The 16315-nt window shown below is 33.6% G+C and overlaps 1 protein-coding gene across 2 annotated transcripts in view; it reads right to left on the bottom strand.

Annotated features, from left to right (window-relative positions):
- beat-IIIc (beaten path IIIc) overlaps positions 1–16315 on the bottom strand; it is a 446098-nt gene that overhangs the window by 180121 nt on the left and 249662 nt on the right. The window lies entirely within an intron of this gene.

Here is a 16315-nt window from a genome sequence, read left to right as displayed (position 1 = left end):
GACTTATAGAATATCATAGAGAAATTAATAAATCTTGAGGTATGGAAATCTTATAAAAATTGTTTTACTAAATTTCCGGTTGTGTGTTTGAAGTCATTAACATATTGAAATTTTTGAAACAAAGACGAGTTTTGTTTCAACACGGACGAACAATATACTCCACAGAATATCAAAATACCTGGGTACTTTCAACAATTACAAACAACTGTACTCCAACACCGTCGAATTATAATATTGGTGGTTGCCACCTTGTTGATCGAATCACTCAAAGTTAAATTCATATATTTCAGATTAAATCTTTATTTCAACAAATTTTAATCAACGGAGTTCAAATTTTTTCTTATTAAAATTTTATTTTTACCGACTATATATGGAACACCAAACGAAAATCCATATTAAATTTCCGAAGAATTTATAATTTTAAAAAAAAAGGGCATAAGCTGATATACAGTATTTTGTTTTCATTGTATAATAGAAAAATTAATGGTTGTTAAAAAATTATTATATCATCATTCAATTAGGTATAATATTCTTTATAATTTCTAAAACATTTAAGTAGCTGCGTTTTCTGGTGCTCCAGAATATAACACAGAAAAACTCATTTTCATAATATCCTTTATATCATAAAACGATTAACATCAACAATACATTATATAATAATAATAATAATAATAATAATTATATGGCTTACCATTACTGAAGGATTAAGACCCATTAGCAACTAACCTGAAAAAATAAAATAATACGTTATAAAATCACTTTAATGGCAATTTGATGGAGGAATTCCTCTCTATTACTTCATATAAAACCTTCCTTTATTACATATAAAATGATCCATGAAATCCGGCGTAATATAATATATTCTGGAACGGGATTTTTATGACATTTTAAATAGATAAACGTCGGATATTAATTTCAGTTGCCAACCGTGCACGCCGTACCTGGACCGACTTCCCATACGGCAAAGCAAGATTGGACGTATTTCGAGTTGGGTAGGAAGTTAATTATGATCTTTTTAAATAAAATAAAACTCGCTTTATATAAAAGGAATCATTTTTCTATATCTTCTTTTAAACGACAAATTTTATATATGAATAAAGCGAATTGCAGTAACTATACAAGGAAGACATAGAAAAAATGGTAAAATTTGTTACCTCCTAGGCAAAGAAAACTTAAAAACCAATGTTTGTATGAAAATTTTTATACCACTATTCGACTCAACGAAAATTCTTTCTAATCGCTGTTATTTTCATTAATATGTCATTATTTGAACGGAAATATAATCAAAAACCTTTAAAATGGTAAAAACTCGCTGTTTTTGATCAAAACCACTTTGTACAGAGCTTTCTCATACCCAAATATTCGTGAATGATATGATGTACACGTTCAGTTTATATCTTTAGAGTGTCTGTTATTTAATTCAATTTCACTTTACGGCCGTTCAAAATTATTTTGAGGATTTTTTAAATGTTTTCGTCGGTAATAACCTCTTTTGGGCGTCCACTGCGTTCACCGTCTTCGGTACTCATTTCACCACGTCTAAACTTAGTATACCAATCCTTGATGGTTGATTTTCAAAATATTTAGGAATGACACTGGACACGACGCTACGCTGGGAAGGTTACATAAAGAAGAGAGAAGAACTTTATATTAAATTTTGATAGAATTTATTGACCATTTGGAAGAAATTCTATATTGTCAACATATAATAACGTACTGCTATATAAACAAATTCTTAGCCAATCTGGGCATCCAGATATGGAGTTTTATCTAGAGAGCAGTTTATATATAATACAGCGGTTTTTGAACAAACAATTGAGGAGCTCTTTTAATGTTCTTTTAAAAAACGAAGCAGTAACTGGAATCTTGCACCTAATCGTGCAACCCGTCCCCGACCCGTTTCTCCGTATGTTAAAAACGCCGTATGCCTTAAAACCCAATTTATATATATCGAATGAGTCCAATATAACGGAACCTTAGGTGAAAATCTATAGGTTACGGTACTTCCACGGCTCCGGAAAACACCCAAAAGCCCATCTTGGGGCGTCCCCAATAACTCCTGGCGGGATAATCGAGTAAGTCCTTGGCTATTTAAATTCCCCCCCATTTGTATCTTTAAAGGCGAGCGAAACAGGTCGGAACCGAGAACCGATTTTAGTCCTCCTCCCCCCTCATCCCACGGTCCCGCTCAAGGGGAGACTCTTTATTTCCGTTTCTAATTATATTTACATTTCGGTGGACTTTTATTGGAAAGAACTGCGGAATCCAAACAATTACAGAAATAGTATCGTCTTTCTCCGATATCTGGGATCCGGTTTGGTCGGGAGGCCGTTAGAATGGGAATTTATTATGGCGGCGTCGCTGTAGACGGTGCAAAATTAAATACGCCGGAAAGTTTGATAAAATTGCACAAATATTGACTTTATCCTTGCAACGGTTCGAGCATTAATGAGATATAGGCGCTTGACGAAGGACTTGTCGGGTATTATTTAATCCCGATGATCAATGGTCGATCGCCGGATGGAAAATGTCTGTTTTTAACTAACCAGAAAATAAATAAGTTCGAAACCCGTAAATACGTTTGGAGAAAGTCATCCTCAGTAATATTATTCAGGCTATATCTGCAGTAATGCGAATTTTTTCTTTATATATTAAGTGCTATATATTACCGACTTGGTGTGCCAAAAAAGTTTAAAATCCCTGGAACTTATGGAGAGCCTTACCTTTGGCGAATAAACGTTTCCAGAAGTTTACATGGAATGGGAAAGATTAAGAAAAGAGGAAAATGGCTACCATACGAATTGACTGGAAATGCCACTCCAAACCGTTTCATGTTCTCGGTTTCATTGCTTGTCAGGTAAAAAAAGAAAAGTTTTCTGCAACGCATTATAACCCACTCAGATCGCACATAGCTATGATGGAGCAGCGGTTTTTTTTTGGCCTGATACCTGGATGGGAAATCCTGTTACGGAGATCCGAAGTAATTAGCGACTTGGACTGGTTATATGGAGACTCTGGGCTACCCACTAAACCTCACCCTATCAGCTGATCCAATGACCCTAACTGATACTTCTTACTATTAGTAAGGAGGGTGCCCGTAACCGGTAACAATGTTAACGGCACATGAGTTAATAGCTCCCCGGAGCTACTATAGAAGAAGCAAAGCAGGAAGTATCGTCTGCATAAAAAGCTGCTTCAACTTATGGTCTCCTAGGGATATCTGAAAGATAAATATTAAATAAAGCTTTAATCTTCAACTGGAATGATCGTCCTGACAGAAATGATTTGATAAGAGGATGCATCTCGCCGCTAAGCCTTCGTGCCAAACATTGTCAAAAACTTTGGTTAGATCCAAGAAAACCGCTCGAAGTATTTCACGTCGGTTAAAAGCACAGATGATTTTTGCGGCCAGCCCATGGACTTATGTGGAATGACATTATTTTTCTTCGTAAAATCTTTAAGAGCATAAAGAATTGCTCTTTCAGCAAACTTGGAAATGGAACTTAGTAGACTGATTGGTCTGTAGTCAAAAGGTGTAAGGATAACTGTGATGACAGCATGTTTCCATGTGGATGGGAAGTGTTGCAGCTTCAGAATGGCGTTGATGATATTAGTTAGTACGGCGAGCTGATGAAGCAGCGGTTATGAGCGGCTAACATATACATTGTTATGACCACCAATTACGTTTGATTATGTCTAATACTGCTTCCATAACTAAGCAAGTAAGTGTATTTTTGGCAATCTATAAGACATTTCTGGCTTTTTTAATAATTCAGCTCAACGAATAGAAGTGTTGGCGAAAATTGTGAACTGAAATATCCCCCACGGCGCTCCAACCCGTTGGAACTTGAATGTACGGACTACTAAAGTTGTGTAAGAAAATATAAATCATTTCATTGAGTGTCTGGATAAAATAGAAGATCAAACCTCCAGCAACCAGTCTGTAGTACAGAAGTCTCCATTCACCGTACATTAATTGATCCGACCTTCAACTTTTGGCTAACTTTTTCCATCATTTGATAAACAGAAATGATTGCAGAACAATGGTGCACTACATTATCTGAAATTTTTGATAGCAAACAATCTAGAAGACTAGACAATTATTAAAATCGTGGTAGCAATTCCCAACACTAAAGCGCATCAAGACAGTTCCTCCTATGTTCTCTATTGAAAAATGGATTATCGCTGACATAAGAGTATTAAAAATTGATTTTAAACCAACTTTATACAGTTAAAAGAAACAAAAAAAAATAACGAGCCTGTCCAGACATTTCTAATATCTTTCCAAATACTTGTCTTTAAAAGTAAAGGAGAAAGAAAAAACAGAAAACAATTTCTGATAGCTAAAAACAAGGAGCGCCGCCCTCCGAAACTAATATTTCAAAAATACCGAACGGCATCTATTTTTTCCTTCGTCCCGTGTTAAATAAGAAGCCCGATCAGTCTCGATCAAGATTAATTAACAACGTCCCCGTTGTGTAAATTAATTAATTCCAAACGTTTTCGGGTTTTTGACTTTTTTAGCGTTCTTTTTTTTTGTCGGTCCTCGTTCTCTTGTAAGAGAAAAGTTTCCCCAAAAAGCTGTATCTTATTAAAGATGTCGGGTGGGTGGCTACTAAATTTGCTTCAAACAATCCGCCCTTCTAAATAATTAAATAATTTTCCAAAATTAACTCATATTTCGATTCTATAAAATCCTCCTCTCTTTCTATGTCCATCATCATTGTCGTTTTCCTTTTATTTTTATTTCATTATAGGTATTTTGATATTGTGACAAGCAAATACCAATTTTATATATAAAAAGTAATGTTTATTTGTCCTATATTTGGTTTTAGACAGTAGATCCAATTATAATGAAATTTTGGTGGGTTGTACTGCCCACAAAGTACACCTACGAGGTTCTTAGTCGACAAACATAGATGAAATTGTATTTTTAGTTCATTTTTTTAGTGCGCCCATAAAAATCCACATGTTTTTTAATTAGCACTAACCCCTCAAAAGATGGCTGTATAAATTTGACTGCTGTCGGATCATTAGTTTGTGAGTTATAGAGCATTTTGAGTAAAGCAACTTTTGTTATTGTGGAAAAAAATTTCGCGTATTGATAAAATATTGCTTTTTGGAGGGAAAAAATACCAAGCAAAAACTTGGCTTGATGCCGAGTTTCCGGACACTGCCCCAGGAAAATAACCATCAAGGATTGGTATGCTAAGTTCAGACGTGGTGCAATGAGCACCGAAGACCGTGAACGCAGTGGGCGCCCAAAAGAGGTTGTTACCGACGAAAACATTTAAAAAATCCGCAAAATGATTTTGAATGACCGTAAATTGAAATTGAATGAAATAGCAGACACTCTAAAGATAAAAAACTGAATGTGTACATCCTATCATTCACGAATATTTGGGTATGAGAAAGTGCTGTGCAATGTGAATGCCGCGCGAGCTCACTTTTGACCAAAAACAACGACGAGTTGATGCTTCGGAGCAGTGTTTGATAATGATCAAGCACAATAAACCCGAGTTTTTGCGTCGATATGTAACAATGGATGAAACATGGCTCCATCATTTCACTCTGAAGTCCAATCGACAGTCATCCAAGTGAACTGCACATAATGAACCCGCTCCAAAGTGTGGGAAAACGCAACAGTCGGCTCGAAAGGTTATGGCGTCTGTATTTTGGGATGCGCATGGAATAATTTTCATTGACTACCTTGAAAAAGGAAGGACTTTTGATTTGAAGAAAAAGAAAGTGCTGCTTCACCAAGACAATACACCGTGTCAAAAATCTATGAATTGGGCTTCGAATTGCTTCCTCATCCACCGTATTCTCCAGATCTGGCCTCCAGGGACTATTTCCTGTTCTCAGATATCAAAAGAATGCTCGCTGGGAAGAAATTTTCGTCGAACGAGGAGGTGATCGACGAAACTGAGGCCTATTTTGAGCAACGGACAAATCGTACTCCAAAAATGGTGTCAAAGAATTGGAGAGTCGCTATTATCAGCGTATCATCCTTGAAGGGAATTATGTTGAATAAAAAAAAACAAATTTTGCCAAAAAAAAAGTGTTTTACTATGGTAGGCCGGGGACTTTTCAATTGACCTATTATAGCTATATTGGTTTGAACACCAGATGGTAGATCATTAACTTATTGTAAATTGTAGCCAATATAAATGTTTATATTTTATTTGGAGTTCAATTAAGTTATTTTTGACTAAGCACTATTTACGAGGGATAATTAAATATAAACGGTTATTTTACTATTTAATTTAGTAAGTAATTCGGATCTAGAGTAGCGATGCTCGTGTGTAATTTGGTTAATGAGGATTCCCTCCTCCTCATATCCGTTGTGGGTAGTAGCTGTGCTCGGTTCTGTCCGCAATACAGCCATGACTGACCGTGAGGTACTTTCGTCTGATGCACAACGCATCATTATAAAGTTTTAAACCATGGAAAATTTTCGCTCGTCTGAAGGAACAGTTTGAGGATGCTACACTGTCTCAGAATCGAGTGTATACGTGGACCAGAAAATTAAAGGATGGGAGAGGATGTCGAAAATGAAAGTCATAATCGACGCTCAGAAACAAGTCCCGCAAATGACAACATCCGTGCTATTCGAGAGCCTATTGAAGGCGAACAGTGACTACGGCTTACTATTCTGAGTTGTTACAGTCGACAGACATCGCGTGTCGAAGTAAGCGACGGGGTATACTCATTCGAGACGTCATTATCCTTCATGACAACGCCGCAATTTTGACAAGGAATAAATTGGAAGAATGCGCTGAAAAATCCTCGAGCAACCTCCTTATAGTCCTGACTTGTCACCTTGCGATAATACCATTGGTCAATAAATTTATTTTACAAAATTACCGTTCATATTCGATTTCGCCTCGTACATATGGTACTACAGTACCATTCAATTTCAAGGGGATCGTTTAATTTAATTTTCCATTGTGTGGTCCAGCCTACTGGTTGTCCAAATATTTTACTGTGTTAAGGTAGGGAATAATTTGACGGTCAACTGACCAATTTATATTATTTATAGCGACTATAACTATAGTTACTTAATTACATTAAGGGATATCAGTAATATAACAAGCATAAGTTTCTTGTAATACCCGTTACCAACAGATTCACCACCGTATCACCTGAATATATAGAATTCGAGAATCTAGTTGATTTATCCAGATAGTTATTTACTAACTGAAAGAAACAATGTTGATAGCGAAATATCTAACATTCCACAACATTCTGGCTTCTATTATTCCAAGACTAACGCCACTTTAATTAGATTCAATACCAATGACATAACAATACTCCGATATCCCAACTAATTTTTCCTATTAGTACATAAATATAGTCGTGGAATACAATACGGAGGAATTTTATCATGACCATTATATGTCGGTTTGAGGATATTCCTCCCTTTCGGTTTGAGGATATTCCTCCCTTTCCATTTTTCGTTGCATAAATACCACGTGAAAAGCTCTTTATATAAAAGTTATATCTATATGTTCTATGGGAAAGTACCTCATTAAAGATGGATTTAAAATAAAGGACATTAAGTTAACATCTAGAATGGGCATTATAAATAATTAGGTATTTACCAGTCGAATAATATTTGTATAAAATATAAGCTTTTGTTATTTCACTATTTCGTGAAATCATTTTCTGAGGTTTATTTAAAAAACAAAATATATTTATGGTAATTGAAAATAAACAACTAAAGGTATAGTTCTGAGAAAATATATAGTCTAACTAAAATATATGTTCTAAATAATTATTGTTTTTTTAATACTTTACAATCTCCTTTTTACCAAGTAGTATTTATCTAGACTGGACCTATTATATAACGTGTGCTTCCAACCACAGTCCTCGGTATTATGCCTACCAACTGGTGAGTCACTTAGACATCATCCCAGACATCCGGTCTTACCCAGCCTGGTTATTGGCGTGATTGAGATCATATTCCTTGTCGGAATTTGCACTCTTACCTAAGGACCTTCACAAACATAAATATACGACCATGCCCCAGCGGGGTTCGAACCCGCAACTATGGCAATAGGAGGAGGACCGTCCTGTCACCTTTACCACTGCACATTAGAACATATTTAATCTAAACTAAAATAACAACAAATGTACGTCAAAAGTACACCAGGACGCGGAAATCAATAATAATAGCGTAGAATTCATGAAAATTCACATTTAACTGAACAAATAACAAATAAATATTAAGAGTAAATGAGGTTGCATACATAATATTTATATTTACACTCCATTTATCAATTATTTCTGATAGTGTATCTATAGTATCGATAGTAGATCAATATGATAATACAAAGAGAATTTTATCAATAATAACGGCTTCTAGAATTCATCTATGATAATAATCCTAGAACACATTTATCAGGAATGATTTCTTGCTATTAATTATACTAGCTGAAAGAAAAATACATCCGTACAACTATAAGAAACTTGTTTCTACTCTTCGGTATTACAATACCTTTATCTTCCAGATTTTACACTCAGCAAATCTCAAGACTTTTTTTTTAATCGAGCCTCTGATCGATTTGGACATTATTACGAAATCACAAAACACATTTATAGATAGATTCGTAAGCGAATAGTTCTTAAATGATCTGTATGTAACACACCTATGATTCTAGATGAACAATACCTAGATCAGCTTTTCCAGGCCATATCCGATATAAATCTGAATGTGGAAATGCTCATGAGTCTGCTTTTCGTAGGAAATTAAAGAAATTCGAACGACTTTTTGATATCTGATTCATTATTATTTAATACAAAACCTGTTTCTAAAAACACTGAGTGAAAACCATGAATAAAATATCATTATAACAAAATAGAGGATCTCATCTACTTAGTTGGTCCCCTACTAACATCAGCCACAACATATGTTGGTAATTTTATCAGAGGCTTCAATTAATTGGGATTTTTTTAGTTTAGTAAAATAAAATGTATAATTCAAAATATATTTTAGAATACTTTAGTCAAAATTAATTGATTTTATGGCATAATAAAATGGGATTTACATATAGAAAATAACCTGAAATTTCTGATAAATTCCAATCAGTTGTCACCTTTATCGAAGATGGTAATATCGGCAATCGGCCTAGGAATTTCGGTCCAGTTATTAGGATTGTGTTCCGGCAGTTAAACGCACAATTTGAAAGTGAAATGTAATTTTTGTTTTTCGGAAGATTCTCTAAAATACCATCGAATTCCCTCTGAATGCTTTTGTAATGGGTTTCGGGTTGAAATTGACTTCAAACATTCGTCGACCGTTTGTTATATTTAATTTTGTGAAATATTAAACCGTCAGATGAAAGGGTACAGTTAGTAAAGAATGATCACTTGTCCTGATAGTACTTTAGACTGATTCATACTTAATTAAAACCAAAAATATTACTGAACATTAGAAACAACATCTAAGCTTGCGAATAAGGAAAGAAATAATTCGGAGCTTCAAAGGTGGCTTCATAAAAACTGTGAAGGGTCTGTTTTCAATAATTCTTGTACGATATTTTTTCGACCGATATATCTGTAGCGACTGCTACAACTCTTTAGGCCACCCCATTACATCTACATTAAGTTGAAAGGTTGGTAACGCTGGTGGATTGGTACCATGCGGTTCCCGACTATAAAAGACCACAACGACGAGGTCTATCCATATTTTCTCTACCCCTTGTAACAGTAGCTTCCGTATTTCCTTAGTATAACCTAACATCCTGTAGTAGTGAGTGTTCCAACAAACAATCGCGTCGACAGTCACACATTTGGACCGGCAAACAAAAAAAAATTAAATATATTTTGGTGAGAAAACCCTCTCTGAAAGCTCCTCAAAGACCTCTGATGGGTATAGCGGTCCGGTCCCTGCTTTCATCATTAGCTTACCTAAATTGCTTCAAAGTATACAATTAGTTGTATGTACTTCCCCATGATATTTAAAGAAATATCGTCTAAACAAACTTCTAACCGACGACTAGTTTGTACGTGCCTTTAAAATTTGAGGTTTTCCCTCGATTATCCCTCTTCTCCCCATCAGATACTGGCTTGGTTCCAATGGAACCACCTCGGAAGTTCACTCTTTCGAATAAAAAAAGGATTTTCAAAATCGGTCCATAATTGACGGATAAATCGGTCAACATACATTTACAAAATATATACAGTCGAACGTAGAACAACCTCCTCCTTTTTGAAATCGGTTAAAAAAGCATAGATTTTTATTAGAATGTATTGTATGCATTCAAAAGTATGTTTTAAATAGTTCTTAACATATGGTGAATGCGCTATAATAAATTGCAATGAACCAAGATTTGAAACGATTAGCAATCGATCGTAGTTACAGAACGATGCGGTCGTCAGTTTAGCTCGAGAGCAAAAAAAATTAATTATGACACGCCCAAGAGAAAAGAACACGGTCGAAGAAATAGCCGCAGTGGCCGAGTTTAAAATTCGTCGCTAGTTATCGCCTGTTTGTCGGAAATTTCTTGGCGAAGCCGCGATAAATTCGAGCGCGCGGCATTGACAAATGGTCGAGCCAGTTCGGCCGTCCTGCAACGTTCGCGACACGACTGCATCACCTAACGACACCGCACAACGGCCATAAACAATTTAAAGATTCGCCTTGATTGATTGCGGCGAAGGCGACAAACGCAACAACCGAATACCAACGATGCCCGTCGATGATAATAGAAATTGCGTGAAATATCAGGTCTTGTCGGACATTGATATACAGTCGATTTGTCGACGTGGCAATACTGAAAATATGTATCTATAAATAAAAGTTACCATTGTACTAGCCACATTTTTGTCACTCCTAATCTTTATCAACGTATTAAAACAAAAGTTCAAACCGCTAGAGAACTTTCAAAGATGATTTTGAGTTACTATGACGCTGATGGCCCCGATATAAGTAACTAGAAAGGCCAACCGTACATGATAATGCTGCTATTATGCCTAAAATATATTCAGGAGATAATTAAAAATATATATATTCTAAATTTGAATGTTTACGTTGCCCCGATTATTCTTTAAAGCTGATTTGTTTAATAACTGATCCAGTTTTCTCTGCTTTCGCTGCCAAATTAACATTGTTTTTTCGATGCCATTTACTTTATAGTAGGAATATTAGTTACAAATTTGTAATTAATTTAAAACTATCTAAATTTAAAACATTTTAACGACATAAAATAGAAATTAACTAGTGTGGGGAACTATAGACTGAAATCGACTATCGACTGTTTAGTAATGACTACTTTTTACTATGGGCTGTTTCAGTCGCTATTTTCGGTCCGATTGATTTTGTTACTATTTACTACCGGCTATTTCAGTCGTGTACTTTTAATTACTATTTTTGGTTCTCCTAGTTTCATTCAAATGATTTTTAACGTTCTGGCCCTGTCGTCCTAGCCGCGACCTTGACAAAAATGTACCCAATTTATGCTTACACAGATTTATATGTAATATATATAGTTTTATGATTTTTTTGGTAGTTTCCTTGTAAATAACAATATATTCTATATTAATATAACGATATATTTCAAGATTGTTAATGTAATAGGGTAAAAGATTAAAATTGTGAATGATAAATTGTAAAATACTTTTGGCTGTTTTTATGGCAATAATAGTAATATTTCGGTTACTCTCTCAATCTTTGTTAAAAAATATTTCCGTTCTATAATAATGTATTTACTTTACTATAATAAAGTATTATTATTTTAAAAAGTTCTAGTAGTTATTGTGCGATTATTTTTAACTATGTCATGAATTAGTTTTTTTTCTATGATTAGGTGTACGTTTAAATATTATTTAGTATTTATGGTTATTGTACATCTTTAGTTTTTAGGTTTTGTTTAAGTTCTATTATATTGTCTATATTTATTATACTATATTATTTGAAAATAGCAATTAACATATTAAAAGACGATAAAACATTTTTGGGGTATTATTCCATTCCATAGAAGAATTCCATTCCTTTTTACAGATCCACAGCACATTCAAATATAAAAGTAATTCTACTTCGTTTAAAATGAAATTATAAACTGCATGTTAATAGTATTCAAGTTAGTACGTACGAATACGTAATCTCTGTCTCGCTTATACTACCGTTGGAAAATATAAATACATATAAAATTAACTGGTCCAAGCAATTATCTCCGTCCTTTCCTCTCTCACAATTTATACAGGAAAGGGTTCCTAGATCTTGGCCTGACTTCACGAACTGAATATAAACAGTCGAACCGTGTATTTGACATGCTAGTTTTTTGATTATCGACCGTTTTGCGAGTATCGACTGTTATGTCTATTTAATTTTTTCTATTTATTATTGTTATTTTCTTTTTATTTCATTATTTTTTAATTCATTTATTATCATATAGATTCTATATCATTCGGTTGAAATACGTTAACTGAATGTTCTGCGGATAAATCAGTTTTTTCATCATTGCGTCGAACCCATTCATTTTGATAATTTTTAATGGGCGGTACTCGAATAATTGATGTTTTAAATCTCCGAGTTGCTTTCCATACCGAGTAATATTTGTCTGCTTCCGGGCTAAATTCACTTACATATTTCTCGAATATGCAGCTCAAGATCGTCTAGTTTTGAGCCTTACGTTTCCCAAAAAAAAAAATGGTAATAAAACTTCAGTATATATATATATATATATATATATATATATATATATATATATATATATATATACTGAATCGTATATATATATATATATATATATATATATATATATATATATATATATATACTGAATCGTATATACGAATTCGAATCCATTATCAGTTTAAGTAAATGTAATACGGAATCGTTTAAAAAGCGAAGAAAAAAACCTCCGCCACCGCCGTTCAACTGCTAACAATTTGCGATACAACCATTTCCAGCGGCTTTCGACGTGATGTCATCATACGGCATATAAAACCCGGAAGATCTGTGATTGATTGCGAAACTGCGTGACGTACATTCGGGACGAACGAGGCGTGGTAAGGTAAACGGCGGGGTGGGCAGGTGGTCGGGTCGGTTTCTGGTTTCGTCGTTTCCACCTCGCGCGATCCCGGCGGTTGTTTAATCGATAGGCCACTCGAATTATCCGAAATTGCATCGTCTTGAAATCACGACACTCTATCATCGACAATCTCCGCGGTAATTGTCGGATTCGTGGCCGTTAGGGGTGCATATTTCATTGATTCTCGCGTAATATCCTGGGCAATGCTCGATCGTTAACCGACACCTATCTGGGAAACTTTCCGACACGCGAGAAACGACGGAGATTTCAGCGTGTTTTATACTTCAGTGTCTTGGTAATATCCACGATATTCTAGCCAGCGTCCAAAAAACTGGAAAGAGCAATAACTATTGAAAGGGAGTGACTTTGAACATCATTCACTGCTGTAATTTAATATAATCTTTTGCTGCAAATATAGAATTTAGTAACAAATATGTAGTATATCCAATAAAACAATGAACTCACGTAATCTGATTTTATAACAATAGAGACGATAATGTTATCAAACATAATTTATTTTAATATTATAGTACATCTAATGCCTTTACGAGTATTATCGAAGGACTTAAATTACAGTTAGTTTTACAGACACAGTAGTTTGTAGGTTTATTACATTCACAATGAACTCTTGTCTAAACAATATATGGTATTCTCTGGAGGCATAATACACCTATTTAACAATTGTATATCTTAGTAATGTATTTTACTTTCATTAGAGAACATATTTATCTGCTATATTTAGCAATTTAAGGAATCGAGTCGAATGGTGGCCTTGTAATTGTTATACAACCTTTAGTTTTTAAGTAATAGCGTGAAAAGTGCATTTTCAAAAAATTGTGGCCGCTCTGTTTATGTCACATATCTCAAAAAGTATCAAGCTTGGAGCAATTTAACATGAATTTTCGTTTATGTCAGCCCAAAATACATACATTTTGAGAGTTTTATCATAATCTGAGAAATGAAAAAATTTGGCACTTTTTCCATATATATAGTCATGAAAATTTGCGATTTTTTGCCATTCTCAATATCTTTGCTGTCAGTTCCCTTCAAATAATCGCAGGTTAATGAAAATTATAAGAATTATAAAGAATTTTACGCTGTATCGAATGGTGGCCTAGTAATTGTTATACAGTCTTTAATTTTTAAGTTATAGAAGAAAAGTGCATTTTCAAATAATTGTGCTTTTTATGTTTATGTCACATATCTCAAAAACTATCAAGCTTTGAGCAATTTAACATGAATTTTCCTTTATGTCAGCCCAAAATACATACATTTTGAGAGTTTTATCATAATCTGAGAAATGAAAAAATTTGGCACTTTTTCCATATATATAGTCATGAAAATTTGCGATTTTTTGCCATTCTCAATATCTTTGCTCTCAGTTCCCTTCAAATAATCGCAGGCTAATGAAAATTATAAGAATTATAAAGAATTTTACGCTGTATCGAATGGTGGCCTAGTAATTGTTATACAGTCTTTAATTTTTAAGTTATAGAAGAAAAGTGCATTTTCAAAAAATTGTGATTTTTCTGTTTATGTCACATATCTCAAAAAGTATCAAGCTTGGAGCAATTTAACATGAATTTTCGTTTATGTCAGCCCAAAATACATACATTTTGAGAGTTTTATCATAATCTGAGAAATGAAAAAATTTGGCACTTTTTCCATATATATAGTCATGAAAATTTGCGATTTTTTGCCATTCTCAATATCTTTGCTGTCAGTTCCCTTCAAATAATCGCAGGGTAATGAAAATTATAAGAATTATAAAGAATTTTACGCTGTATCGAATGGTGGCCTAGGAATTGTTATACAGTCTTTAGTTTTTAAGTTATAGAAGAAAAGTGCATTTTCAAATAATTGTGATTTTTATGTTTATGTCACATATCTCAAAAACTATCAAGCTTTGAGCAATTTAACATGAATTTTCCTTTATGTCAGCCCAAAATACATACATTTTGAGAGTTTTATCATAATCTGAGAAATGAAAAAATTTGGCACTTTTTCCATATATATAGTCATGAAAATTTGCGATTTTTTGCCATTCTCAATATCTTTGCTCTCAGTTCCCTTCAAATAATCGCAGGCTAATGAAAATTATAAGAATTATAAAGAATTTTACGCTGTATCAAATGGTGGCCTAGTAATTGTTATACAATCTTTAGTTTTTAAGTTATAGAAGAAAAGTGCATTTTCAAAAAATTGAGATGTTTCTGTTTATGTCACATATCTCAAAAACTATCAAGTTTTGAGCAATTTAACATGAATTTTCGTTTATGTCAGCCCAAAATACATACATTTTGAGAGTTTTATCATAATCTGAGAAATGAAAAAATTTGGCACTTTTTCCATATATATAGTCATGAAAATTTGCGATTTTTTGCCATTCTCAATATCTTTGCTCTCAGTTCCCTTCAAATAATTGCAGGCTAATGAAAATTATAAGAATTATAAAGAATTTTACGCTGTATCGAATGGTGGCCTAGGAATTGTTATACAGTCTTTAGTTTTTAAGTTATAGAAGAAAAGTGCATTTTCAAAAAATTGTGATTTTTCTGTTTATGTCACATATCTCAAAAACTATCAAGTTTTGAGCAATTTAACATGAATTTTCGTTTATGTCAGCCCAAAATACATACATTTTGAGAGTTTTATCATAATCTGAGAAATGAAAAAATTTGGCACTTTTTCCATATATATAGTCATGAAAATTTGCGATTTTTTGCCATTCTCAATATCTTTGCTCTCAGTTCCCTTCAAATAATTGCAGGCTAATGAAAATTATAAGAATTATAAAGAATTTTACGCTGTATCGAATGGTGGCCTAGGAATTGTTATACAGTCTTTAGTTTTTAAGTTATAGAAGAAAAGTGCATTTTCAAAAAATTGTGATTTTTCTGTTTATGTCACATATCTCAAAAACTATCAAGTTTTGAGCAATTTAACATGAATTTTCGTTTATGTCAGCCCAAAATACATACATTTTGAGAGTTTTATCATAATCTGAGAAATGAAAAAATTTGGCACTTTTTCCATATATATAGTCATGAAAATTTGCGATTTTTTGCCATTCTCAATATCTTTGCTCTCAGTTCCCTTCAAATAATCGCAGGCTAATGAAAATTATAAGAATTATTAAGAATTTTACGCTGTATCGAATGGTGGCCTAGTAATTGTTATACAGTCTTTAATTTTTAAGTTATAGAAGAAAAGTGCATTTTCAAAAAATTGTGATTTTTCTGTTTATGTCACATATCTCAAAAAGTATCAAGCTTGGA

The sequence above is a fragment of the Rhynchophorus ferrugineus genome, unplaced genomic scaffold, assembly GCF_030347505.1.
Source record: "Rhynchophorus ferrugineus isolate W39M unplaced genomic scaffold, kcgeb_rfMv2 rfM11, whole genome shotgun sequence".
NCBI classification, from domain to species: Eukaryota; Metazoa; Arthropoda; class Insecta; order Coleoptera; family Curculionidae; genus Rhynchophorus; species Rhynchophorus ferrugineus.
Note: the sequence above shows the minus strand (reverse complement) of the source record. Positions and strands in the feature narration are given on the sequence as shown.